At 47.9% G+C, this 27,421-nt stretch overlaps 1 long non-coding RNA gene across 1 annotated transcript in view; it reads right to left on the reverse strand.

Moving 5' to 3' along the window:
- Positions 1-22,282: 22,282 nt before the first annotated feature.
- LOC134936173 (uncharacterized) overlaps positions 22,283-27,421 on the reverse strand; it is a 53,108-nt gene continuing 47,969 nt past the window's right edge. The window contains exon 3 of the long non-coding RNA XR_010180471.1: positions 22,283-24,506. This is a non-coding gene — a long non-coding RNA (uncharacterized LOC134936173). The remainder of the gene's footprint in view (positions 24,507-27,421) is intronic.

The following is a 27,421-nucleotide window of genomic DNA, read 5'->3' on the forward strand; positions in this document are numbered from 1 at the left end:
GTGCTCCTGCTTCTAAGCAGACCATTGCTCGCTGGATTTGTAACACTATTCAGCTTGTGCATTCTGCGGTAGGACTACCGCAGCCAAAATCAGTAAAAGCACACTCCACAAGGAAGGTGGGCTCATCTTGGGCGGCTGCCCGAGGGGTCTCGGCACTGCAACTTTGCCGAGCGGCTACTTGGTCAGGGTCTAACACTTTTGCTAAATTTTACAAATTTGATACCCTGGCTGAGGAGGACCTTGAGTTTGCTCATTCGGTGCTACAGAGTCATCCACACTCTCCTGCCCGTTTGGGAGCTTTGGTATAATCCCCATGGTCCTTACGGAGTCCCCAGCATCCACTAGGACGTCAGAGAAAATAAGAATTTACTCACCGGTAATTCTATTTCTCGTAGTCCGTAGTGGATGCTGGGCGCCCATCCCAAGTGCGGATTGTCTGCAATACTTGTAAATAGTTATTGTTCCACAAATCGGGTTGTTATTGCGAGCCATCTGTTCAGAGGCTCCGTTGTTATCATACTGTTAACCGGGGTTCATATCACGAGTTGTACGGTGTGATTGGTGTGGCTGGTATGAGTCTTACCCGGGATTCAAAATCCTTCCTTATTGTGTCAGCTCTTCCGGGCACAGTATCTTAACTGATGTCTGGAGGAGGGTCATAGGGGGAGGAGCCAGTGCACACCAGATAGTCCTGAATCTTTCTTTAATTGTGCCCAGTCTCCTGCGGAGCCGTCTATTCCCCATGGTCCTTACGGAGTCCCCAGCATCCACTACGGACTACGAGAAATAGAATTACCGGTGAGTAAATTCTTATTTTAAAGCGAGCTGAGGGGAAAATAACAATACAGGGTCCAGTTACATTATAAAATAATAATAAAAAATAGAAATATATAATAATTCTCCAACACTCCAAAGATGGTAAGCTCATACTGTGAATTGCATAAAATATTTCTATGAACCCCACTTAATCACTGTTACACACTGGTTCTCACTGAGCGGAGGTTGAGATGAGAGGGGTGTTATTCGGCAAGATCACTGGAAGTGTGGATCTCTGATAGTCTCAGGTCTCTGAGGAGTTAAGTGAAAAACTACTGTCTCCCACTGTGATGCTCTAAGACATTGACAAGATGCCACCGCATTTATGTGCAGGATTTAGGTCAGCAGCCATCTTGGTACAGGGAGTGAAGCCTTCCTGAAGGAACAGTATGGAATCTGCGCAGTAGCGCTCTCCCCTTTCAACACTTTTTACATACAAATAGGATAATAATGCTAAAACTCCCACATAGTCATCTAAATGGGATGTAGTCACCATCCCGGTGGTCAGCTTACCACCACCGGGATCTCGGCCACCGAATGCAGTCAGTGGGGCCAAGGACTATTCCCACTAGTTGGTGTCCACGACACCCATAGAGTGGGAATAGAACCTGTGGCGAGCGCAGCAAGCCACCAAGCCCGCAGCGTGAAGCCCGCAGCAAGGGGCTTCATTTTGCTTGCCCCTCTCCCGGCATGCTGGCAGTCAGGATCCCATCATCGGTATGCTGACCACCAGGATCTTGGCCGCCGGTCAACAACGCATCTGAATTATTACTTGTGCCTGGTGTAGGATTTTCAAATATGTGTAGTTTACTGTATACAAGGATATAAAACCTTAAAGGAACTGAGATCTAAGGTGTATTACATGTAGTTATAAAAATAAGTTTATTTTATGGCAGTAGTTTCCATACAGGGGGCCGTGAGACCCTGGGGTTCCTTGGGAAAGGTGGGAAGGGGGACGATAGGGGAGGCCTTGCAGTGGTGCCATAGTTTGGTGGTCCAAGAACAATTCAAATTGCTTATACTGAATTTAATTGGCAAAACCAGTCCTTCACCACATAACTGAACCTAAGGATGACATATTATAAACACAATTTACTTCATTTTATATTTTTTTCTAAATTTCTCACTAAGAAACTATGGTTTTGGGGTGCTGCGACAGAAATTCTGAAAGTCTAGGGCAGGGGTGTCAAACTCGCAGCTCCTACCGCATCCTTTTGTGGCCCGCGGGCAGGGGTCCTTTTGCGGCCCAACCACCTTGCTTGCTATGAGGGCAGGAGAGCACAGCGCACACCTCTCTTGCTCCCCAGTCCGGTCTCCGGCGATGGCACGGGTATCTTAAATCAGGTGCCGGTCCGTGTTCATGGACCAGAAGCCAATCAGGAGCAGTGCCAGAGTCTTTGCTTTCTATGTGCAGTGCAATCTTCACAATTAAAGACAGCGCCACTGCCACTGGCTACAGCACAGACATACTGGGGAGGGGTAGCAAACTGGGGCTTCTGCCAGGCCCCTTCAGCAGCCCCTTTACCAATGCTCGTCTTTTGTCGTTTTTATAACAACATGGTGATGACACTGTAGCACAGAGATTTTCAACTCTTTACAACTTGCGGCACACTGAACAAGATTTAAGTATTGCCAAGGCACATTCAAATATAATGGTGATGCATGGTGCAGTTGCATGTCCTATGATGTCATGTTGCAGCTTCCCCATAGGTAACGCCTGAGCCACATCTGAGAAAGCCAGAAGAACCCAACACTGCCCGGGTCCAAAATAAGAACTGGCTCTGCAACCACTAAACCCACCAGTATTGATCGTTCCAGGGCCTCAGTAACGGCAAAACACTGATGGGCCTGGATGTGCTTCTATGGCGGCACACCTGGAGACTGCTCAGGGCACACTAGTTTTCATCATTTTGTCCTTAAATGAGGTTATCATTGAAACACTGGAACAGTAATAAACAACATAACAACAGTGGAAATTGGGTTCACACAAAGCCTTACATAGCCAAAGATAAATAGGGACACCCTACAATAAAAATCTATACATATAATAAAACTGTAAAGGTTGTGTCTGTACATAGACATTTTTTTATTGAGAATTATACTTCTAGGGACTGTTTATGGACCATGGAGACAAAAAAAAGTGAAATTTAGACTGTACGTTCTGGCATCACACAAAAACTACTGTATGAATTTATATCACATTTTCACTGTTGTATAGCTTAGTGACCTAGAAAAGGACTGAGGTATGTATGGTCTCGATCTAACATCAGGGAGAGGAACAATAAATGAACAACCAGATGCTTGCAGTGTGCAGGCTCCTCAAGTCCAAAAAGGATGTGGTTACAATACCAGCGCTGGCATCATGAACACTGACTAGCCCGCCAGTTGGCATGCCGAGCAACAAGGACTATTCCCATAGAGTGGAATAGAACCTGTGGCAAGCACAACGAGCCCGCAAGGGTCTTTGTTGTGCTGGCCAAAATCCCCCCTGCTGGCCATCTGACAGACGGAATCCCGGTGTCAGTATGGTGACCGCCAGTCTCCCAACCACCGGTCATCCAATACCAACCTGTCCAAAATGACTATACAGTATGAGCAGTGACGTAACTACTGCCCCCGCAGCCCTCGCGGTGGCTTGGGGGCACCACCACTGATTTAGAGCAGATTGACATGTGGACGAGCGTCCGCATGTCAATCTGTTGTCACTAACCCTCCCTGCTGTAAGCCTCTCCCGTGTCCCTCTGGGTCTCCGGCGGGTCTAATAAAGGAAGTGCCGGTCGTGAGCTCTGATTGGCTCACGAACCGGCACTTCCTTTCACAGTCCCGCCAGAAACCCAGAGGGACACAGGAGAGGCGCGCGCTGTGCCCTCCGTGTTCCTCCTTCACAGCAGCAGGGGGGGGGGGGGGGGGGAGGCACTGAGGGGGCATATATGGCACTGGGGGGCACTGAGGGGGCATATATGGCACTGGGAGGGCATATATGGCACTGGGGGCATCTGTGGGGGAATATCTGGCACTGGGGGGCATATGTCGCACTGGGGGGGGCACTGAGGGGGCATATATGGCACTGGGGGGCACTGATGGGAAAATAAGAATTTACTTACCGATAATTCTATTTCTCGTAGTCCGTAGTGGATGCTGGGAACTCCGTAAGGACCATGGGGAATAGCGGCTCCGCAGGAGACAGGGCACATCTAAAGAAAGCTTTAGGATCACCTGGTGTGCACTGGCTCCTCCCCCTATGACCCTCCTCCAAGCCTCAGTTAGGATACTATGCCCGGACGAGCGTACACAATAAGGAAGGATTTTGAATCCCGGGTAAGACTCATACCAGCCACACCAATCACACTGTACAACTTGTGATCTGAACCCAGTTAACAGCATGATAATAGAGAAGCCTCTAGAAAAGATGGCTCACTACAACAATAACCCGCATTTTTTTGGTAACAATAATTATGTACCAGTATTGCAGACAATCCGCACTTGGGATGGGCGCCCAGCATCCACTACGGACTACGAGAAATAGAATTATCGGTAAGTAAATTCTTATTTTCTCTGACGTCCTAGTGGATGCTGGGAACTCCGGAAGGACCATGGGGATTATACCAAAGCTCCCAAACGGGCGGGAGAGTGCGGATGACTCTGCAGCACCGAATGAGAGAACTCCAGGTCCTCCTCAGCCAGGGTATCAAATTTGTAGAATTTTACAAACGTATTTGCTCCTGACCAAGTAACTGCTCGGCAAAGTTGTAAAGCCGAGACCCCTCGGGCAGCTGCCCAAGATGAGCCCACCTTCCTTGTGGAGTGGGCATTTTTAAGATTTTTGGCTGTGGCAGGCCTGCCACAGAATGTGCAAGCTGAATTGTACTACAAATCCAACGAGCAATCGTCTGCTTAGAAGCAGGAGCACCCAGTTTGTTGGGTGCATACAGGATAAACAGCGAGTCAGATTTTCTGACTCCAGCCGTCCTGGAAACATATATTTTCAGGGCCCTGACCACGTCAAGCAACTTGGAATCCTCCAAGTCCTTAGTAGCCGCAGGTACCACAATAGGTTGCTTCATGTGAAATGCAGAAACCACCTTAGGTAGAATTTGAGGACAAGTCCTCAATTCTGCCCTGTCAGAATGAAATATTAAGTAAGGGCTTTTATATGATAAAGCCGCCAATTCTGACACACGCCTGGCTGAAGCCAGGGCTAACAGCATCGTCACCTTCCATGTGAGATATTTTAAGTCCACAGTGGTGAGTGGTTCAAACCAATGTGACTTTAGGAAACTCAACACAACATTGAGATCCCAAGGTGCCACTGGAGGCACAAAAGGAGGCTGTATATGCAGTACCCCTTTTACAAATGTCTGAACTTCAGGCACTGAAGCCAGTTCCTTTTGGAAGAAAATCGACAGGGCCGAATTTTTGAACCTTAATGGACCCTAATTTTTAGGCCCATAGACAGTCCTGTTTGCAGGAAATGGAGGAAACGACCCAGTCGAAATTCCTCCGTAGGGGCCTTCTTGGCCTCACACCACGCAACATATTTTCGCCAAATGCGGTGATAATGTTTTGCGGTTACGTCCTTCCTGGCCTTGACCAGGGTAGGGATGACTTCATCTGGAATGCCTTTTTCCTTCAGGATCCGGCGTTCAACCGCCAAGCCGTCAAACGCAGCCGCGGTAAGTCTTGGAACAGACAAGGCCCCTGCTGGAGCGGTCCTTTCTTAGAGGTAAAGGCCACGGTTCGTCCGTGAGCATCTCTTGAAGTTCCGGATACCAAGTCCTTCTTGGCCAATCCGGAACCACGAGTATAGTTCTTACTCCTCTCCTTCTTATGATTCTCAGTACTTTTGGTATGAGAGGCAGAGGAGGGAACACATACACTGACTGGTACACCCACGGTGTTACCAGAGCGTCCACCGCTACTGCCTGAGGGTCCCCTGACCTGGCGCAATATCTGTCTAGTTTTTTGTTTAGACGGGACGCCATTATGTCCACCTTTGGTTTTTCCCAACGGTTTACAATCAGGTGGAAGACTTCTGCGTGAAGTCCCCACTCTCCCGGGTGAAGGTCGTGTCTGCTGAGGAAGTCTGCTTCCCAGTTGTCCACTCCCGGAATGAACACTGCTGACAGTGCTATCACATGATTTTCCGCCCAGCGAAGAATCCTTGCAGCTTCTGCCATTGCCCCCCTGCTTCTCATGCCGCCCTGTCTGTTTACGTGGGCGACTGACGTGATGTTGTCCGATTGGATCAATACCGCCTGACCCTGAAGCAGGGGTTTCGCTTGACTTAGGGCATTGTAAATGGCCCTTAGTTCCAGAATGTTTATATGAAGAGATGTCTCCAGGCTTGACCATAAGCCCTGGAAATTCCTTCCCTGTGTGACTGCTCCCCAGCCTCGCAGGCTGGCATCCGTGGCCACCAGGACCCAGTCCCGAATGCCGAATCTGCGGCCCTCTAGAAGATGAGCACTCTGCAACCACCACAGGAGAGATACCCTTGTCCCCGGTGACAGGGTTATCCGCTGAAGCATCTGAAGATGCGACCCGGACCATTTGTCCAGTAGGTTCCACTGGAAAGTCTTGCATGGAATCTGCCGAATGGGATTGCTTCGTAGGAAGCCACCATTTTTACCCAGAACCCTTGTGCATTGATGCACTGAGACTTGGTTCGGTTTTAGGAGGTTCCTGACTAGCTCGGATAACTCCCTGGCTTTCTCCTCCGGGAGAAACACCTTCTTTCTGGACTGTGTCCAGGATCATCCCTAGGAACAGAAGACAAGTCGTCGGAACCAGCTGCGATTTTGGAATATTGAGAATCCAATCGTGCTGCCGCAACACTACCTGATATAGTGCTACACCGATCTCCAACTGTTCCCTGGATCTTACCCTTATCAGGGAATCGTCCAAGTAACGGATAACTAAAATTCCCTTCCTTCGAAGGAATATCATCATTACGGTCATTACTTCAGTAAAGACCCGGGGTGCCGTGGACCATCCCTACGGCAGCGTCCGAACTGATAGTGACAGTTCTGTACCATAACCTGAAATACCCTTGGTGAGAAGGGTAAATTTTGACATGAAGGTAAGCATCCTTGATGTCCCGAGACATCATGTAGTCCCCTTCTTCCAGGTTTGCAATCACTGCTCTGAGTGACTCAATTTTGAATTTGAACCTCTGTATGCAAGTGTTCAAAGATTTTAGATTTTAAAATCGGTCTCACCGAGCCGTCTGGCTTCGGTACCACAATAGTGTGGAATAATACCCCGTTCCCTGTTGCAGGAGGGGTACCTTGATTATCACCTGCTGGGAATACAGCTTGTGAATGGTTTCCAAAACTGCCTCCCTGTCAGCGGGAGACGTCGGTAAAACAGACCTTTGGAAACGGCGAGGGGAATACGTCTCGAATTCCAATTTGTACCCCTGAAATATTACCTGAAGGATCCAGGGGTCTACTTGCGAGTGAGCCCACTGCGCACTGAAATGAATTGAGAACGGGACCCCACCGTGCCTGAACATGTAAAGCCCTAGCGTCATACTGAGGGCTTGGCAGAGGCGGAAAGGAGTTTTTGTTCCTTGGAACTGGCTGATCTCTGCAGCCATTTTCCTCTCCCTCTGTCACGAGCAGAAAAGAGGAACCCTTTTGCCAACCAGGCCTGCGCCTGATAATACGGCGTCTTATTTTGAGAGGCGACCTGGGGTACATCCCCTCTTTTAAGGCAATACTTCCAAATGCCGTTTGGAATCCGCATCACCTGACCACTTTACTGGTATAATTGGACAACGCACTTATACTTGATGCCAGTCGGCAAATATTCCGCTGTGCATCATGCATATATAGAAATGCATCTTTTAATTGCTCTATAGGCAATAATATACTGTCCTTATCTAGGATATCATATTTCCAGTCAGGGAATCCAACCACGCCAACCCAGCACTGCACATCCAGGCTGAGGCGATTGCTGGTCGCAGTATAACACCAGTATGTGTGTAAATACATTTTAGGATACCCTCCTGCTTTCTATCAGCAGGATCCTTAAGGGCGGCCATCTCAAGAGAGGGTAGAGCCCTTGTTCTTACAAGCGTGTGAGCGCCTTATCCCCCCTAGGGGGTGTTTCCCAACGCACCCTAACCTCTGGCGGGAAAAGGTATACTGCCAATAACTTTTTAGAAATTATCAATTGTTATCGGGGGGGGAAACCCACGCATCATTTATTTCTCAGATTCAGGAAAACTAAAGGAAGTTTTTCCTCACCAAACATAATACCCCTTTTTTTTTTGGTGGTATTCATATTATCAGAAAAGTGTAAACTTTTTCCATTGCCTCAATCATGCAATGTGTGGCCCTATTGGAAATCACGGTTGTCTCTTCACCGTCGACACAGGAGTCAGTATCCGTGTCGGCGTCTGTATCTGAGGTAACGGGCGCTTTAGAGCCCCTATATGAGACGTCTGGACATGCACAAGCTGAGTAGCCGGCTGTCTCATGTCAACCACGGTCTTTTATACAAAGCTGACACTGTCACGCAATTTCAACAGTACATCCACTCAGGTGTCGACCCCCCAGGGGGTGACAACACTATTACAGACACTCTACTCCGTCTCCTCATCATTTTTCTCCTCATACATGTCGACACAAACGTACCGACACACAGCACACACACAGGGAATGCTCTGATAGAGGACAGGACCCCACTAGCCCTTTGGGGAGACAGAGGGAGAGTTTGCCAGCACACACCAGAGCGCTATATATATACACAGGGATAACCTTATATAAGTGTTTTTCCCTTTATAGCTGCTGTATTGTTTATACTGCGCCTAATTTGTGCCCCCCTCTCTTTTTTAACCCTTTTCTGTAGTGTAGTGACTGCAGGGGAGAGCCAGGGAGCTTCCCTCCAACTGAGCTGTGAGGGAAAATGGCGCCAGTGTGCTGAGGAGATAGGCTCCGCCCCTTTCTCGGCGTCCTTATCATCCGTTTTCTTGTATGTTTTGGCAGGGGTTAAATGCATCCATATAGCCCAGGAGTTATATGTGATGCATTTATTTTTAGCCATAAAAGGTTTTCTAACGATTTATTGCGTCTCAGGGCGCTGCCCCCCCCCCCAGCGCCCTGCACCCTCAGTGACCGGAGTGTGAAGTGTGCTGAGAGCAATGGCGCACAGCTGCGGTGCTGTGCGCCTACCTTTATCTGAAGACAGGAAAGTCTTCTGCCGCCGATTTTTCCGGACCTCTTCGCTCTTCTGGCTCTGTAAGGGGGCCGGCGGCGCGGCTCCGGTGACCCATCCAGGCTGAACCTGTGATCGTCCCTCTGGAGCTAATGTCCAGTAGCCTAAGAAGCCCAATCCACTCTGCACGCAGGTGAGTTCGCTTCTTCTCCCCTTAGTCCCTCGATGCAGTGAGCCTGTTGCCAGCAGGTCTCACTGAAAATAATAAACCTAAACTAAAACTTTCACAAAGAGCTCAGGAGAGCCCCTACTGTGCACCCTTCTCGTCGGGCACAGAAAATCTAACTGAGGCTTGGAGGAGGGTCATAGGGGGAGGAGCCAGTGCACACCAGGTGATCCTAAAGCTTTCTTTAGATGTGCCCTGTCTCCTGCGGAGCCGCTATTCCTCATGGTCCTTACGGAGTTCCCAGCATCCACTAGGACGTCAGAGAAATATATGGCGCTGGGGGGGGGGTACTGAGGGGGCATATATGGCACTGTATGTGTACCTGGCACATGGGGGGGGGGGGGGGAGACTATATTTGGCACTGGGGGCACATGAGCACCTGGCACTGGGGGCATGTGAGTACCTGGTACCGTGGGGGAATATCTGGCACTGGGGACATATGTGGCACTGGGAGCACAGCCCTAGCAACAAGCACTACCCCCTAGCAACGAGCATAACACCCAGTGCATGAAACACCTGGCACCGTGCATGGAACCAAGAGCATGAAACCCCTGGCAACGAGCAGGTAATTTAAAAGTAATTAGAAGCCTTACTGTAGGACTTAATGTATAATGGGCATTACGGTGTGTGGCATAATGTATCACGGACATTGCGGTGTGTCAGAATGTGTCACAGGCATTACGGTGTGTGGCATACTATATCACGGGCATTGTGGTATAATGTCTCAGGGGCATTGCAGTGTGGCATAGGGTATAACGGGCATTGCGGTATGTGTCACAGGCATTACGGTGTATGGTATAATGTCTCAGGGTCATTGCAGTGTGTGGCATAATGTATCACGGACATTGCGGTGTGTGTCATAATGTGTCAGGCATTACGGTGTGTTGTATACTATATCACGGGCATTGTGGTGTTATGTCTCAGGGTCATTGCAGTGTGGCATAATGTATAACGGGCATTGCGGTATGTGTCAGGCATTACTGTGTGTTGTATACTATATCATGGGCATTGTGGTATGTCTCAGGGTCATTGCAGTGCGTGTCATAATGTGTCACAGGCATTGTGCTATAATGCATCAGGGGCATTGCAGCGTGTAGCATAATGTATAACGGGCATTGCGATTCCTGTCGTCAGGGCCAGTTCAAGCCCGCTCTGCGCCCCGGGCCGGAAACAGGGCGTGGCTTAATACAGGAGGCGTGGTCAGTTACGCCCCCTGTACATTAGTAGCGCCGCTTGAATGCTGAGCGGTGCGCGATGACGTCATAGCGCACCGCACAGCAAAAGGTCCTCTCCACGAATGGAAACTAGACTCTACGCGTCTAGTTCCCTTCACAGGAGGTACAGACGGGAGACACAGCGGAGGGCACAGCAGTGGCAGATCTTGCCATGGTGCGGCGCCCTCCGGATGGAGCCAGCGCCCTCCGGAAGGCGGCGCCCCAGGCAAAAGTCCTGCTTGCCCGTGGCAAGATCCGCTACTGCCTGTCGTCATGTGTCACAGGCATTACGGTGTGTGGCATAATGTGTCACAGGCATTACGGTGTGTGACAATGTCTAAGGGCCATTGCAGTATGTGGCATAATGTATAATGGGCGTTACTATAAGGAGGAAAAATGACAAATAATGTAAGGGGCATGAATCAGGATTATTTTTCTTTCCTGTGGTGGCTAACGTCTGGGCGTGCAGGTTGCAAAACTGGGGTATAAGGAAGTCTTTTCCTGCAAAACCACGCCCATTCCAACAAAACCACACCCCTTTTTTTGTGGGTGCGCGCATTTTGTCCCTTTAATAGTGGCAATTATGGGGGATGGTGTGGGGGGGGGGGGGGGGGGGGGCCGAATAATTTTTGGGCTTGGGGGAGAAAAATAAGAATTTACTTACCGATAATTCTATTTCTCGGAGTCCGTAGTGGATGCTGGGGTTCCTGAAAGGACCATGGGGAATAGCGGCTCCGCAGGAGACAGGGCACAAAAGTAAAGCTTTTACAGGTCAGGTGGTGTGTACTGGCTCCTCCCCCTATGACCCTCCTCCAGACTCCAGTTAGGTACTGTGCCCGGACGAGCGTACACAATAAGGGAGGATTTTGAATCCCGGGTAAGACTCATACCAGCCACACCAATCACACCGTACAACTTGTGATCTAAACCCAGTTAACAGTATGATAACAGAGGAGCCTCTGAAAGATGGCTTCCTAAACAATAACCCGAATTAGTTAACAATAACTATGTACAAGTATTGCACATAATCCGCACTTGGGATGGGCGCCCAGCATCCACTACGGACTCCGAGAAATAGAATTATCGGTAAGTAAATTCTTATTTTCTCTATCGTCCTAAGTGGATGCTGGGGTTCCTGAAAGGACCATGGGGATTATACCAAAGCTCCCAAACGGGCGGGAGAGTGCGGATGACTCTGCAGCACCGAATGAGAGAACTCCAGGTCCTCCTTTGCCAGGGTATCAAATTTGTAAAAATTTACAAACGTGTTCTCCCCTGACCACGTAGCTGCTCGGCAGAGTTGTAATGCCGAGACCCCTCGGGCAGCCGCCCAAGATGAGCCCACCTTCCTTGCGGAATGGGCCTTAACAGATTTAGGCTGTGGCAGGCCTGCCACAGAATGTACAAGTTGAATTTTGTTACAAAACCAACGAGCAATCGACTGCTTAGAAGCAGGTGCACCCAACTTGTTGGGTGCATACAGTATAAACAGCGAGTCAGATTTTCTGACTCCAGCCGTCCTTTAAATGTATATTTTTAAGGCTCTGACAACGTCCAACAACTTGGAGTCCTTCAAGTCGTCTGTAGCCGCAGGCACTACAATAGGCTGGTTCAGGTGAAACGCTGATACCACCTTAGGGAGAAAATGCGGACGCGTCCGCAGCTCTGCCCTATGTCGAATGGAAAATTAAATAAGGGCTTTTATAAGACAAAGCCGCCAGTTCAGATACTCTCCCGGCCGAAGCCAGGGCCAGTAACATAGTCACTTTCCATGTGAGATATTTCAAATCCACATTCTTTAGTGGTTCAAACCAATTGGATTTGAGGAAATCTAAAACTACATTTAGATCCCACGGTGCCACCTTAGGCACCACAGGAGGCTGTATATGCAGTACTCCTTTGATAAAAATCTGGACCTCAGGGACTGAGGCCAATTCTTTGTGGAAGAATATTGATAGGGCCGAAATTTGAACCTTAATAGATCCCAATTTGAGACCCATAGACAATCCTGATTGCAGGAAATGTAGGAAAACGACCCAGTTGAAATTCCTCCATCGGAGCACTCCGCTGCTCGCACCACGCAACATATTTTCGCCAAATACGGCGATAATGCTTCGCGGTGACTTCCTTCCTTGCCTTTATCAAGGTAGGAATGACTTCTTCTGGAATGCCTTTTCCTTTTAGGATCTGGCATTCAACGCCATGCCGTCAAACGCAGCCGCGGTAAGTCTTGAAAAAGACAAGGACCCTGCTGAAACAGGTCCCTTCTCAGAAGTAGAGGCCACGGATCGTCCGTGACCATCTCTTGAAGTTCCGGGTACCAAGTCCTTCTTGGCCAATCCGGAGCCACTAGTCTTACTCCTCTTTGCCGTATAATCCTCAATACCTTTGGTATGAGAGGCAGAGGAGGAAACACATATACCGACTGGTACACCCAAGGTGTTACCAGCGCGTCCACAGCTATTGCCTGCGGATCTCTTGACCTGGCGCAATACCTGTCCAGTGTTTTGTTGAGGCGAGATGCCATCATGTCCACCATTGGTTTTACCCAACGGTTTAATAGCATGTGGAAAACTTCTGGATGAAGTCCCCACTCTCCCGGGTGAAGGTCGTGTCTGCTGAGGAAGTCTGCTTCCCAGTTGTCCACGCCCGGGATGAATACTGCTGACAGTGCTATCACGTGATTCTCCGCCCAGCGAAGGATCCTGGCAGCTTCTGCCATTGCCCTCCTGCTTCTTGTGCCGCCCTGTCTGTTTACATGGGCGACTGCCGTGATGTTGTCCGACTGGATCAACACCGGTCTTCCTTGAAGCAGAGGTTCCGCCTGGCTTAGAGCATTGTAGATTGCTCTTAGTTCCAGAATGCTTATGTGAAGAGACTTTTTCAGGCTCGACCACACTCCCTGGAAATTTCTTCCCTGTGTGACTGCTCCCCAGCCTCTCAGGCTGGCATCCGTGGTCACCAGGATCCAATCCTGCCTGCCGAATCTGCGGCCCTCCAATAGATGAGCCTCCTGCAACCACCACAGAAGGGATACCCTTGTCCTCGGCGACAGGGTTATCCGCAGGTGCATCTGAAGATGCGACCCTGACCATTTGTCCAACAGATCCCTTTGCATGGAATCTGCCGAAAGGGATTGCTTCGTAAGAAGCTACCATTTTTTCCCAGGACTCTTGTGCATTGATGTACAGACACCTTTCCTGGTTTTAGGAGGTTCCTGACCAGGTCAGATAACTCCTTGGCTTTTTCTTCGGGAAGAAAAACCTTTTTCTGAACTGTGTCCAGAATCATCCCCAGGAACAGCAGACGAGTTGTCGGCATTAATTGGGATTTTGGAATATTCAGAATCCATCCGTGCTGCTTTAGCACCTCTTGAGATAGTGCTAAACCCATCTCTAGCTGTTCTCTGGACCTTGCCCTTATTAGGAGATCGTCCAAGTATGGGATAATTAATACGCCTTTTCTTCGAAGAAGAAATATTATCTCGGCCATTACCTTTGTAAAGACCCGAGGTGCCGTGGACAAACCAAACGGCAGCGTCTGAAACTGATAGTGACAGTTTTGTACAACGAACCTGAGGTACCCCTGGTGTGAGGGGTAATTGGAACGTGGAGATACGCATCCTTGATGTCCAAGGATACCATAAAGTCCCCTTCTTCCAGGTTCGCTATCACTGCTCTGAGTGACTCCATCTTGAACTTGAACTTCTTTATGTATAGGTTCAAGGACTTCAGATTTAGAATAGGCCTTACCGAGCCATCCGGCTTCGGTACCACAAATAGAGTGGAATAATACCCCTTCCCTTGTTGTAGAAGAGGTACCTTGACTATCACCTGCTGAGAATACAGCTTGTGAATGGCTTCCAAAACCGTCTCCCTTTCTGAGGGGGACGTTGGTAAAGCAGACTTCAGGAAACGGCGAGGTGGCTCTGTCTCTAATTTCAACCTGTACCCCTGAGATATTATCTGCAGGATCCAGGGATTTACCTGCGAGTGAGCCCACTGCGCGCTGTAATTTTTGAGACGACCGCCTACCGCCCCCGAGTCCGCTTGCGAAGCCCCAGCGTCATGCTGAGGCTTTTGTAGAAGCCGGGGAGGGCTTCTGTTCCTGGGAAGGAGCTGCCTGTTGCTGTCTCTTCCCTCGTCCTCTGCCTCGTGGCAGATATGAATAGCCCTTTGCTCTCTTATTTTTAAAGGAACGAAAGGGCTGCGGTTGAAAGGTCGGTGCCTTTTTCTGTTGGGGAGTGACTTGAGGTAGAAAGGTGGATTTCCCGGCCGTAGCCGTGGCCACCAAATCCGATAGACCGACCTCAAATAACTCCTCTACGCATCGCCTGTCCACTGTCGTGTCCATAAAGCTCTTCTGGCCGAAATGGACATAGCACTTACCCGTGATGCCAGTGTGCAGATATCTCTCTGTGCATCACGCATATAAAGAAATGCATCCTTTATTTGTTCTAACGACAGTAAAATATTGTCCCTGTCCAGGGTATCAATATTTTCGATCAGGGACTCTGACCAAACTACCCCAGCACTGCACATCCAGGCAGTCGCAATAGCTGGTCGTAGTATAACACCTGCATGTGTGTATATACCTTTTTGGATATTTTCCATCCTCCTATCTGATGGATCTTTAAGTGCGTCCGTCTCAGGAGAGGGTAACGCCACTTGTTTTGATAAGCGTGTTAGCGCTTTGTCCACCCTAGGAGGTGTTTCCCAGCGCTCCCTAACCTCTGGCGGGAAAGGGTATAAAGCCAATAACTTCTTTGAAATTAGCAGTTTTTTATCGGGGCACCCCACGCTTCATCACACACGTCATTTAATTCTTCTGATTCGGTAAAAACTACTGGTAGTTTTTTCACACCCCACATAATACCCTGTTTAGTGGTACCTGTAGTATCAGCTAAATGTAACATCTCCTTTATTGCCAAAATCATATAACGTGTGGCCCTACTGGAAAATACGGTTGATTCGTCACCTTCACCACCGGAATCAGTGCCTGTGTCTGGGTCTGTGTCGACCGACTGAGGCAAGGGACGTTTTACAGCCCCTGACGGTGTTTGAGGCGCCTGGACAGACACTAATTGAGTGTCCGGCCGCCTCATGTCGGCAAACGACTGCTTAAGCGAGTTGACGCTATCCCGTAATTCCACAAATAAAGGCATCCATTCTGGTGTCGACCCCCTAGGAGGTGACATCCTCATATTTGGCAATTGCTCCGCCTCCACACCAATAACGTCCTCATACATGTCGACACACACGTACCGACACACAGCAGACACACAGGGAATGCTCTATACGAAGACAGGACCCACTAGCCCTTTGGGGAGACAGAGGGAGAGTCTGCCAGCACACACCAAAAAACGCTATATATGACAGGGATAGCCTTATGATTAAGGGCTCCCTTATAGCTGCTTTTATATTAATATATTGCCATTTATTCTGCCCCCCCTCTCTGTTATACCCTGTTTCTGTAGTGCAGTGCAGGGGAGAGACCTGGGAGCCTTCCTGACCAGCGGAGCTGTGACAGAAAATGGCGCCGTGTGCTGAGGAGATAGGCCCCGCCCCTTTTTCGGCGGGCTCGTCTCCCGCTATTTAGTACATTTAGGCAGGGGTAAATATCTCCATATAGCCTCTGGGGCTATATGTGAGGTATTTTTAGCCTTTTTAAAGGTTTTCATTTGCCTCCCAGGGCGCCCCCCCCCCAGCGCCCTGCACCCTCAGTGACTGCCGTGTGAAGTGTGCTGAGAGGAAAATGGCGCACAGCTGCAGTGCTGTGCGCTACCTTAAGAAGACTGCAGGAGTCTTCAGCCGCCGATTCTGGACCTCTTCTTGCTTCAGCATCTGTGAGGGGGCCGGCGGCGTGGCTCCGGTGACCATCCAGGCTGTACCTGTGATCGTCCCTCTGGAGCTTCATGTCCAGTAGCCAAGAAGCCAATCCATCCTGCACGCAGGTGAGTTCACTTCTTCTCCCCTCTGTCCCTCGTTGCAGTGATCCTGTTGCCAGCAGGAATCACTGTAAAATAAAAAACCTAAGCTAAACTCTCTAAGCAGCTCTTTATGAGAGCCACCTAGAATTGCACCCTTCTCGGCCGGGCACAAAAATCTAACTGGAGTCTGGAGGAGGGTCATAGGGGGAGGAGCCAGTACACACCACCTGACCTGTAAAAGCTTTACTTTTGTGCCCTGTCTCCTGCGGAGCCGCTATTCCCCATGGTCCTTTCAGGAACCCCAGCATCCACTTAGGACGATAGAGAAATAAGAATTTACTCACCGGTAATTCTATTTCTCGTAGTCCGTAGTGGATGCTGGGAACTCCGTAAGGACCATGGGGAATAGACGGGCTCCGCAGGAGACTGGGCACTCTAAAGAAAAGATTAGGTATTATCTGGTGTGCACTGGCTCCTCCCTCTATGCCCCTCCTCCAGACCTCAGTTAGGGAAACTGTGCCCGGAAGAGCTGACACTACAAGGAAAGGATTTGGAATCCAGGGTAAGACTCATACCAGCCACACCAATCACACCGTACAACTTGTGATAACCATACCCAGTTAACAGAACAGAAAAACACACCCAGACGCGCTGTCACAGCTGCCAGTAGGGATTGCAAGTCCCAATGAAAACTGTAAAAAGTAGATAAAAAACTGGCGCTAATATGTTTCCCCAATAATGAAGACTGTGGATAAATTCTAATGAAATTACATACATTTATGAATTAACTAGACATCACATGCTAAAAACAGGAAATAATTCCAATATAAACATGTAACAAAGGGCATTGATGGAACTCAGAAATAGTTGGTAATAGCTGCTAGCAAGTGTCCACAAAGGATCCAGGACTGAAAATGTGCAAAGTTCCCTGGGGAGAGGAAATGTAAACAGCTGGTGTTACCTTTAATAATGGAGACTTCCAGAGATAAGTAATTGCCAGCAGGCAAGCTGTGCTGTTCGTGTGAGCACTGGGTCTCTCCAATCGGTGCTGTATAATTGGAATCCCACAGGAAAAGTTCCAAAAAGGTTGGTTCAAAAGTCCATATCTGGATCTGTTTGAAAAGCAGGACACTGGTATGATGGCAGCATGAACACTTGACCCAGTTAATACCTTGACTTGAACACTTTACCCAGTTAATAGTATGAACAACAACTGAGCATCACTCAACAGATGGCTCATAACAATAACCCTTATTTAGCAATAACTATATACACGTATTGCAGAAAGTCCGCACTAGGGACGGGCGCCCAGCATCCACTACGGACTACGAGAAATAGAATTACCGGTGAGTAAATTCTTATTTTCTTTAACGCCCTAGTGGATGCTGGGAACTCCGTAAGGACCATGGGGATTATACCAAAGCTCCCAAACGGGCGGAAGAGTGCGGATGACTCTGCAGCACCGAATGAGCAAACACAAGGTCCTCCTCAGCCAGGGTATCAAACTTGTAGAACTTTGCAAAAGTGTTTGACCCCGACCAAGTAGCTGCTCGGCGAAGCTGTAAAGCCGAGACCCCTCGGGCAGCCGCCCAAGAAGAGCCCACCTTCCTTGTGGAATGGGCTTTCACTGATTTAGGATGCGGCAATCCAGCCGCAGAATGAGCCAGCTGAATCGTGCCACAGATCCAGCGAACAATAGTTTGCTTTGAAGCAGGAGCACCCAGCTTATTGGGTGCATACAGAAGAAACAGCGAGTCAGTCTTCCTGACTCCAGCTGTTCTGGAAACATATTTTCAAAGCCCGGACTACGTCCAGCAACTTGGAGTCCTCCAAGTCCCGAGTAGCCGCAGGCACCACAATAGGTTGGTTCAAATGAAACGATGACACCACCTTTGGGAGAAATTGGGGATGAGTCCGCAATTCTGCCCTGTCCATATGGAAGATCAGATAGGGGCTTTTACATGACAAAGCCGCCAATTCTGACACACGCCTAGCCGAAGCCAAGGCCAACAGCATGACCACTTTCCACGTGAGATACTTTAGTTCCACGGTCTTAAGTGGCTCAAACCAGTGGGATTTCAGGAAATCCAACACAACGTTAAGATCCCAAGGTGCCACTGGTGGCACAAAAGGGGACTGAATATGCAGCACTCCCTTTACAAACGTCTGAACCTCAGGCAGTGAAGCCAGTTATTTTTGAAAGAAAATAGATAGGGCCGAAATCTGGACCTTTATGGACCCTAATTTTAGGCCCATAGTCACACCTGACTGTAGGAAGTGCAGAAATCGACCCAGCTGGAATTCCTCTGTAGGGGCCTTCCTGGCCTCACACCAAGCAACATATTTTCGCCATACACGGTGATAATGCTTTGCTGTCACATCCTTCCTAGCTCTGATCAGCGTAGGAATCACTTCATCCGGAATGCCCTTTTCCATTAGGATCCGGCGTTCAACCACCATGTCGTCAAACGCAGCCGCGGTAAGTCTTGGAACAGACAGGGTCCCTGTTGCAACAGGTCCTGTCTGAGAGGCAGAGGCCATGGGTCCTCTGTGATCAACTTTTGTAGTTCTGGGTACCAAGTCCTTCTTGGCCAATCCGGAACGATGAGAATTGTTCTCACTCCTCTTTCTTACTACTCTCAGTACCTTGGGTATGAGAGGAAGAGGGGGAAACACATAGACCGACTGGAACACCCACGGTGTCACTAACGCGTCCACAGCTATCGCCTGAGGGTCCCTTGACCTGGCGCAATATCTTTTTAGCTTTTTGCTGAGGCGGGACGCCATCATGTCCACCTGTGGCAGTTCCCATCGATTTGCAATCTGTGTGAAGACTTCTTGATGAAGTCCCCACTCTCCCGGGTGGAGGTCGTGTCTGCTGAGGAAGTCTGCTTCCCAGTTGTCCACTCCCGGAATGAACACTGCTGACAGTGCTTGCACGTGATTCTCCGCCCAACTAAGAATCTTTGTGGCTTCCGCCATGGCCACCCTGCTTCTTGTGCCGCCCTGGCAGTTTACATGGGCGACCGCCGTGATGTTGTCTGACTGAATTAGCACTGGTTGGTCTCGAAGCAGGGGCTTCACTTGACTCAGGGCGTTGTATATGGCCCTTAGTTCCAGTATATTTATGTGCAGACAAGTCTCCTGACTTGACCACAGTCCTGGAAGTTTCTTCCCCGAGTGACTGCCCCACATCCGCGGAGGCTTGCATCCGTGGTCACCAGGACCCAGTCCTGTATGCCGAACCTGCGGCCCTCGAGAAGATGAGCACTCTGCAGCCACCACAGAAGAGACACCCTGGCCCTCGGGGACAGGGTGATCAGCCGATGCATCTGAAGATGCGATCCGGACCATTTGTCCAACAGATCCCACTGAAAGATCCTCGCATGGAACCTGCCGAAGGGAATGGCTTCGTATGAGGCCACCATCTTTCCCAGGACTCGCGTGCAGTGGTGCACCGACACCTGTTTTGGTTTCAGGAGGTCCCTGACCAGAGCCACTAGCTCCTGTGCCTTCTCCTCCGTGAGAAACACCTTCTTCTGTTCTGTGTCCAGAATCATGCCCAGGAAGGGCAGACGCGTCGTAGGAATCAGCTGCGACTTAGGAATATTCAGAATCCAGCCGTGCTGTTGCAACACTTCCTGAGAGTGTGCTACGCTGATCAACAACTGCTCCCTGGACCTCGCCTTTATGAGGAGATCGTCCAAGTACGGGATAACTAACTCCTTGCTTCCGAAGGAGTACCATCATTTCCGCCATTACCTTGGTAAATATTCTCGGTGCCGTGGACAGGGCAAACTGCAACGTCTGGAACTGGTAATGACAGTTCTGTACCACAAACCTGAGGTACTCCTGGTGAGGTGGATAAATGGGGACATGCAAGTAAGCATCCTTGATGTCCAGAGATGCCATAAAATCCCCCTCTTCCAGGCTTGCAATGACCGCTCTGAGCGATTCCATTTTGAACTTGAATTTTTTCATTTAAATGTTCAAAGGATTTTAAATTCAGAATGGGTCTTACCGAACCGTCCGGTTTCGGTACCACAAACATTATAGAATAGTAATCCCTTCCCTGTTGAAGGAGGGGGACCATTATTATCACTAGCTGGAGGTATAGCTTGTGAATTGACGCCAGCACTACCTCCCTTTCCATGGGGGAAGCTGGCAAGGCTGATTTTAGGTAACGGTGAGGAGGAGTCACTTCGAATTCCAGCTTGTATCCCTGAGATACAATTTGTGCAGCCCAGGGATCCACCTGCGAGCTAACCCACTGGTTGCTGAATTTTCGGAGACGCGCCCCAAACGCACCTGGCTCCGCCTGCGGAGCCCCAGCGTCATGCGGTAGACTTAGTGGAAGCCGGGGAGGACTTTTGTTCCTGGGAACTGGCTGCATGGTGCAGCTTCTTTCCTCTACCCCTGCCTCTGGCAAGAAAGGATGCACCTCTGACCTTCTTGCTTCTCTGAGAACGAAAGGACTGCATTTGATAATACGGTGCTTTCTTAGGCTGAGGAAACCTGAGGCAAGAAAGTCGACTTTCCAGCTGTCGCTGTGGACACGAGGTAAGGCAAAACCTCCATGTGTTTTTTTAGAATCGGCATCTCCTGTCCATTGCCGAGTCCATAAGACCCTTCTGGCAGAAATGGACATTGCATTTATTCTAGAGCCCAGCAGGCAAATGTCCCTCTGGGCATCCCGCATATATCAGACGGCGTCTTTTATATGGCCCAGGGTTAGCAAAACCGTATCCCTGTCCAAGGTATCTATGTCCTCCGACAGAGTATCTGTCCATGCAGCTACAGCGCTACACATCCAGGCTGAAGCAATAGCTGGTCTCAGTAGAGTACCAGAGTGTGTATACACTGATTTCAGGATACTTTCTTGCTTCCTATCCGCAGCATCCTTTAGGGCGGCCGTATCCTGTGACGGCAGGGCCACCTTCTTAGATAAGCGTGTCAACGCCTTGTCTACCCTAGGGGAGGATTCCCAACGTAACCTGTCCGTTGGCGGGAAAGGGTATGCCATCAGTAGCTTTTTGGAAATCACTACTTTATCGGGGGAACTCCACGCTTCTTCACATAATTCATTTAATTCATGTGAAGGGGGAAAAGTCACTGCCTGCTTTTTCTCCCCAAACATATACACCCTCTTGTCAGGGACAGGGTTAACCTCTAAAATGTGCAATACATCTTTCATTGCAATAATCATGTAGCGGATGGCCTTGGTCATCTTAGGCTGTAAATGTGCCTCATAATCGTCGACACTGGAGTCGGACTCCGTGTCAGCATCTGTGTCAACCATCTGAGATAGTGGGCATTTATGAGACCCTGACGGCCTCTGAGTCGCCTGGGCAGGCACGGGTTGAGACCCCGACTGTCCCAAGGCTGCAGCGTCATCAAACCTTTTATGTAAGGAGCCTACATTATCATTTAAGACCTTCCACATATCCATCCAATTAGTGTCGGCCCCGACACCACATTTATCTGCACTTGCTCCGCCTCCACGTAACCCTCAAACATGTCGACACAGCCGTACCGACACACTGCACACACACAGGGAATGCTCTGAGGATAGGACCCCACAAAGGCCTTTGGGGAGACAGAGAGAGAGTATGCCAGCACATACCACAGCGCTATATAACCTAGGGATTCTCACTATAATAAGTGATTACCCAATAGCTGCCGATTTTATGACTTTTGCGCCTAAATTTATGTGCCCCCTCTTTTTTAACCCTTCTTGTACCTGGATACTGCAGGGGAGAGCCTGGGGTGCGTCCTTCCAGCGGAGCTGTGAAGAGAAAATGGCGCTGGTGTGCTAAGAGGGCTGTAGGTTGAAGACTAATGCTCTAGTGTGTACCCAGCTTTAGACATTCATTGGGTACATGACAGGTATTACAACTTATATACTATGATGAAATCAAATAACCCAACAGTGACAAGTATGTACAAAATTATTTAATATTAAAGAATAACCTTAGTTTTACAATTTAAAAATGAAAACATTAATCCAGATCAGTTTTTATTCATCAAGTGTTATGAGGACAGCTGCTAGCAACATATATGGTTACTACAGCTATTATTTGAACATGTCCTTTAGTCTACGAGCAGGACAGATCATTATGTACTATATCATAGTATTATGTATACTTTTTATGAGATAATAGTTTAAAAGAATGTATTATGAAAGATATTTAATATTAGCCTGGTGCACAATTTGGTCTACTAGGGACTTATTTAATAGCATGGTGTGAAAAACAAGAATGTGCTACAACCCATAGTAACCAGATATCAGCTATTAGCAGGCTACTGGCAGCAAGCTAAAATAGGTTATAAGGATAAGTTATTATGGGAAACAGGTGACCAGTTTCTTTATTGCACCATTCTGCAATATCATTTTTTTTTTTTTTTTAAATAGAGGGAGATAAGGTAAGAGAAAGGTATAAGGGAAAGAAAAATGAGGTATCAGAGACCAGGGGGTAAATTTACTAAGATGGGCGTTCTATTTAAAATGGGATGTTGCCCGTAGCAACCAATCAGATTTTACTTCTAATTTATTTAGCACCTTCTAGAAGATAACACCTGGAATCTGACTGGTTGCTATGGGCAACATCCCATCTTAAATAGAACTCCCATTTTAGTAAACATACCCCCAGATGAGACCTGTAAGATAAAACATGCCAGTGTGCAGAGTTCCTGTAGAAATATACAGGACTTAAAGCTCTGCCCGTCATCGAAGGAATCTCAGTACTTAGAGAAGCTCCTGGTATTCACTACTGGATAGGAAGCTTCCATCTGCTAGTCCCAGCACCTGGGTGAGCAGTACAGCTGTAGATTACAGATCTCAGTAATAACACCGCCATCACTATTGTCTGTTATACTGCAATTCTAGCTCCTAATAATGAGACTGTCCCAGAGGGAAAATGCCCTCAAGCCCAGTTGTCAGACCTCTCCTGTCTTTATCAAAACTGATTATATAAACACTTGCCATATTCAGAAAACAAATATTGCTTCCCTGGAATACATATTGTCATGATACAAGTTAGCAGACTTATGAAACGCATAAAACATTCAGTATTTCAGAAAGACTCCTCATCTGATAAGTACTGGCTTTCTATTTCAACATTTTTACTCCCATGACTCGTTATGTCTAAAGAGATGAAACATACGGGAAAAACACTTGCTACATTCAGAACATGTAAATGGTTTCTCTCCTGTGTGACTCCTCTGATGTAGAACAAGATGTGATTTTATTGGTAAAACACTTTCTACATTCAAAGTAATGAAATGGTTTCTATCCTGTGTGAATCCTCTGATGTCTATTGAGATGAAACGGACGGGAAAAACACTTGCTACATTCAGAGCATTTAAATGGTTTCTCTCCTGTGTGAGTCATCTGATGACTAACAAGATGCGATTTATTGGTAAAACAATCGCTGCATTCAGAACATTTAAATGGCTTCTCTCCTGTGTGAATCCTCTGGTGTTTAATAAGAGGAGCCTTATGGGAAAAATATTTGCTACATTCAGAGCATTTAAATGGTTTCGCTCCTGTGTGAGTCATCTGATGTCTAAGAAGATATGGCTTGGAGGTAAAACACATGCTACATTCAGAACATGTAAATGGTTTCTCTCCTGTGTGACTCCTTTGATGAATATAAAGAGTTGCTGTTCGAGTAAAAGACTTGCTGCACTCAGAACATGTAAATGGTTTCTCTCCTGTGTGAATACTGTAATGTCTGAGAAGATATGATTTATGTGTAAAGCTTTTGTCACACTCAGAGCACACATATGGCTTCTCTCCAGTGTGACTCCTCTGATGTAGAACAAGAAGTGACTTAATGGGAAAACATTTGCTGCACTCAGAACATGTGAATGGCTTCTTGCGTGTATGATTCCTCTGGTGATTAAGAAGCCTTGATTTATATGTAAAGCTTTTGTCACACTCAGAGCACACATGTAGTTTCGCTCCTGTGAGACTCATCATGTATTAGATGGAAAGAAAAATATTTGTAGAAAGTTTCTTCTATCCAGAAAATGAGAGCATCTTTTGTGAATCCTCCAGAAGTGTAGGAAGAAATGACGTCTTTAGTTGGCTTGATCAGAGAACAATGTCCCTTTCCATAACATCTTCTAATATTCTTAGTGGGTATCTTGCTCAATTGTCCTGTAAGAAATTTATATATAAAAGAGTAAAGGTTACCAGGGTAGATATATTTATATGGCAGAAATGTTATATTGTATAAGGAACATGATGTATAAAATGCATGCGTCTTGATGTATGCGCAGAACCATTACAGCGGGTACGCAGCTGAATAAGGTGCCACAGTGAGGAAGGTGCGGGCACGTTCGTACTGGGGGCAGGGGATCAGTGTAATTCCCTGAACCCCCCCCCCTATGAGGGACAGGTCTTGGCAGGCTATGGGTTGCAGCCCCTATATGATCGAGGCTGCAACCACGATCATATAGGGGCTGATTTAACATATCCCGAGTCACCCAACAGGTCACATGACTACTGCCTTGATCAGAGCTGGTCACTACTGACAAGAGGAGGGTCTCTGCTTCCTCTTCTATTTTAATTGTGCCCCTTTTCCTCAAAGAGTCTCCGCCCCTTTCCTTCTTCTAGCCTCTCTCTGGTTGCAGCATCGGCTCACCTGCGACATTATTGGCCAGCTGAGTGACCCTCATTACACAGAGTGACTGCCACAGCTCCGCCACTGAGGCCAGAAAACACACTGTCCTGGGAACTCCCACAAAATGGAGGTCACAAGTCCATTGCCATCCCTTTCCCGCTACCAAACTACTGCAGACTGCCAGTAGCCTCATTGCATGTGAGGACGTGGGACCCATACTGTACAACTGGACCACCACTCTAAACCTTTGAAAAAAACGGCAGTTCCAGTACAGCGAAATGCATCAGAGCAACCAGTTATATGGTCAGGACACTGGAATAGAAGAACCGAACCATGCCCTGGCAATTGTGGCACTTGCCAAGTCTTGAGAGGAAGCCAGCCATCCACATACAAGGAAGACTTTTCACACCACAGTGTATGAGGACTTAATGCAAAACGGGACCTGCTGAAGTCCCAATTTCCTCCAACGGTGAACTGGCCACTATACCTCCTCACTGGACCTTCATCCTCAAAAATGACCCACTGCCATTTGGATATATACTGTATTACAGGGGAAACCATAGGAATGGACTTCTCCAGTGAAAGATTTTACATTCTTTAACCTATCAAATTGACTAATACCATTTTATACATGTGTTAACTAGATTTGTTCATTGCATCCATTTTATGTGTGTACTTTTTTATTTTTTATTTGATTAAATCATATAGCTTTAGAATTATATTCATACTCTGATACTATTCAACACATGCTCATGTTTGAGAGCTGCCTCTCTCCTCCCCCCCCCTCCCCCTATGAATTTGCTTACCAAAAACAAAAAATGAAGCTCAGGCCAGCCCTGCGTTTGTTTCAGTCTGAGCGTCTCAGGACTGTATATAAAATGGGACAAATACTAACCTGATACAGAGTAATATACTCTCAAAATGAGGTGGAAACAGGAAAGTAATTATGGAGGTCCTTTGCCAAAGTAGTATATTTTATATGTAACAAGAAAATATGTATTCCACCAAAGTTTCTATATGTGCTGAAAGGCGGTGCAGCTCCTGGACAACTATGAAAACCTTGTATAATTAGAAAAAAAAAAAAAAAAGCATGGTCATATTTAGTGCACTATGAATACAATTTTACTTATGAGTTCCTTTTAAAATAATATATAAAAACTAGACCAATAATATATTTAAAGCATAAAGATGTGTGAGGAATGAAATAAAGGGATCAATTCAATTGAAAGCAAATTGAATAACTGGTGGAAACACCTACACTTTCTAATAGACCCATGGAGTCACCAGAGTGTCCACTGCCACTGTCTGTGGGTCTCTTGACCTGGAACAGTACCGCTTGAGCTTCTTGTTGAGCAGAGAGGCCATCATGTTGACCTGCGGTGTCAAGCACCCGAACACCTCCAGGTGAAGGCCCCACTCTCTGGGGTGGAGATAGTGTCTGCTGAGGAAGTCAGCTTCCCAGATATCTACTCGCGGAATGAAGATTGCGGACAACGCCACAGCATATCTTTCTGTCCAGAGGAGAAACCGTGTTACCTCTAACATTGCTGCTCTGCTCTTCGTTCTGCTCTGTAGGTTTATGTACGTCACTGCCTTCACATTGTCCGACTGAACCTGAAAGGCTTGATATTGTAGAAGATGTGATGCCTGTAGAAGACTGTTTTATATGGCCCTTAGCTTCAGAATGTTGATCGGAAGAATGGTTTGACTTTCCTTGGAACTGTTCCCCTTGGGTGATAGCTCCCCAACCTCTGAGGCTTGCGTCCGTGGTTAGCATAATCCAATTTTGAATCCCAAACCTTCGGCCCTCCGCTGGTGCATGTGGAGATGCGATCCGGACCATTTGTACAACAGATCCAGCTGGAAGGGCTTTGCGTGAAACTTTCCATAATGCAGCGCCTCGTAAACGGCCATCTTCCCCAGAAGACGAATGCACAGATGCACTAATATCCGGGCTGGTTTTAGAACAGCTCGCACCATTGACTGGATTACCAAAGCCTTTTCCAATGGAAGGAATACTATCTGTGCTTCAGTGTCCAATATCATTCCCAGGAACGGAAGCCTCCTCGTCAGTTCCAGGTGAGATTTTGGCAGGTTCACAATCCACCCGTGCGCCTGGAGTAGTCGAGTCGAAAGGGAAATGTTGTCTAACAGCCTCTCCCTGGACTGCTTTTTTTCAGCAGGTCGCCCAGGTACGGAATTATGTTCACTTCCTGTTTGCGGAGGAGGAACATCATCTTTGCCATTACCTTGGTGAACACCCTCGGTGCCATTGAGAGCCTAAATGGTGGCCCTGGAACTGGTAGTGGCCGTCCTGCAATGTAAACCTTAGATAAGCCTGATGAGGCAGCCAGATCAGGATATGAAGCTACGCATCCTTGATATCTAGATACACCAAGAATGCCCCTTCCTCCAGAACCGAGATCACCGCTCTCAGAGACTCCATCTT

Source organism: Pseudophryne corroboree, chromosome 6 (genome assembly GCF_028390025.1).
Source record: "Pseudophryne corroboree isolate aPseCor3 chromosome 6, aPseCor3.hap2, whole genome shotgun sequence".
NCBI classification, from domain to species: domain Eukaryota; kingdom Metazoa; phylum Chordata; class Amphibia; order Anura; family Myobatrachidae; genus Pseudophryne; species Pseudophryne corroboree.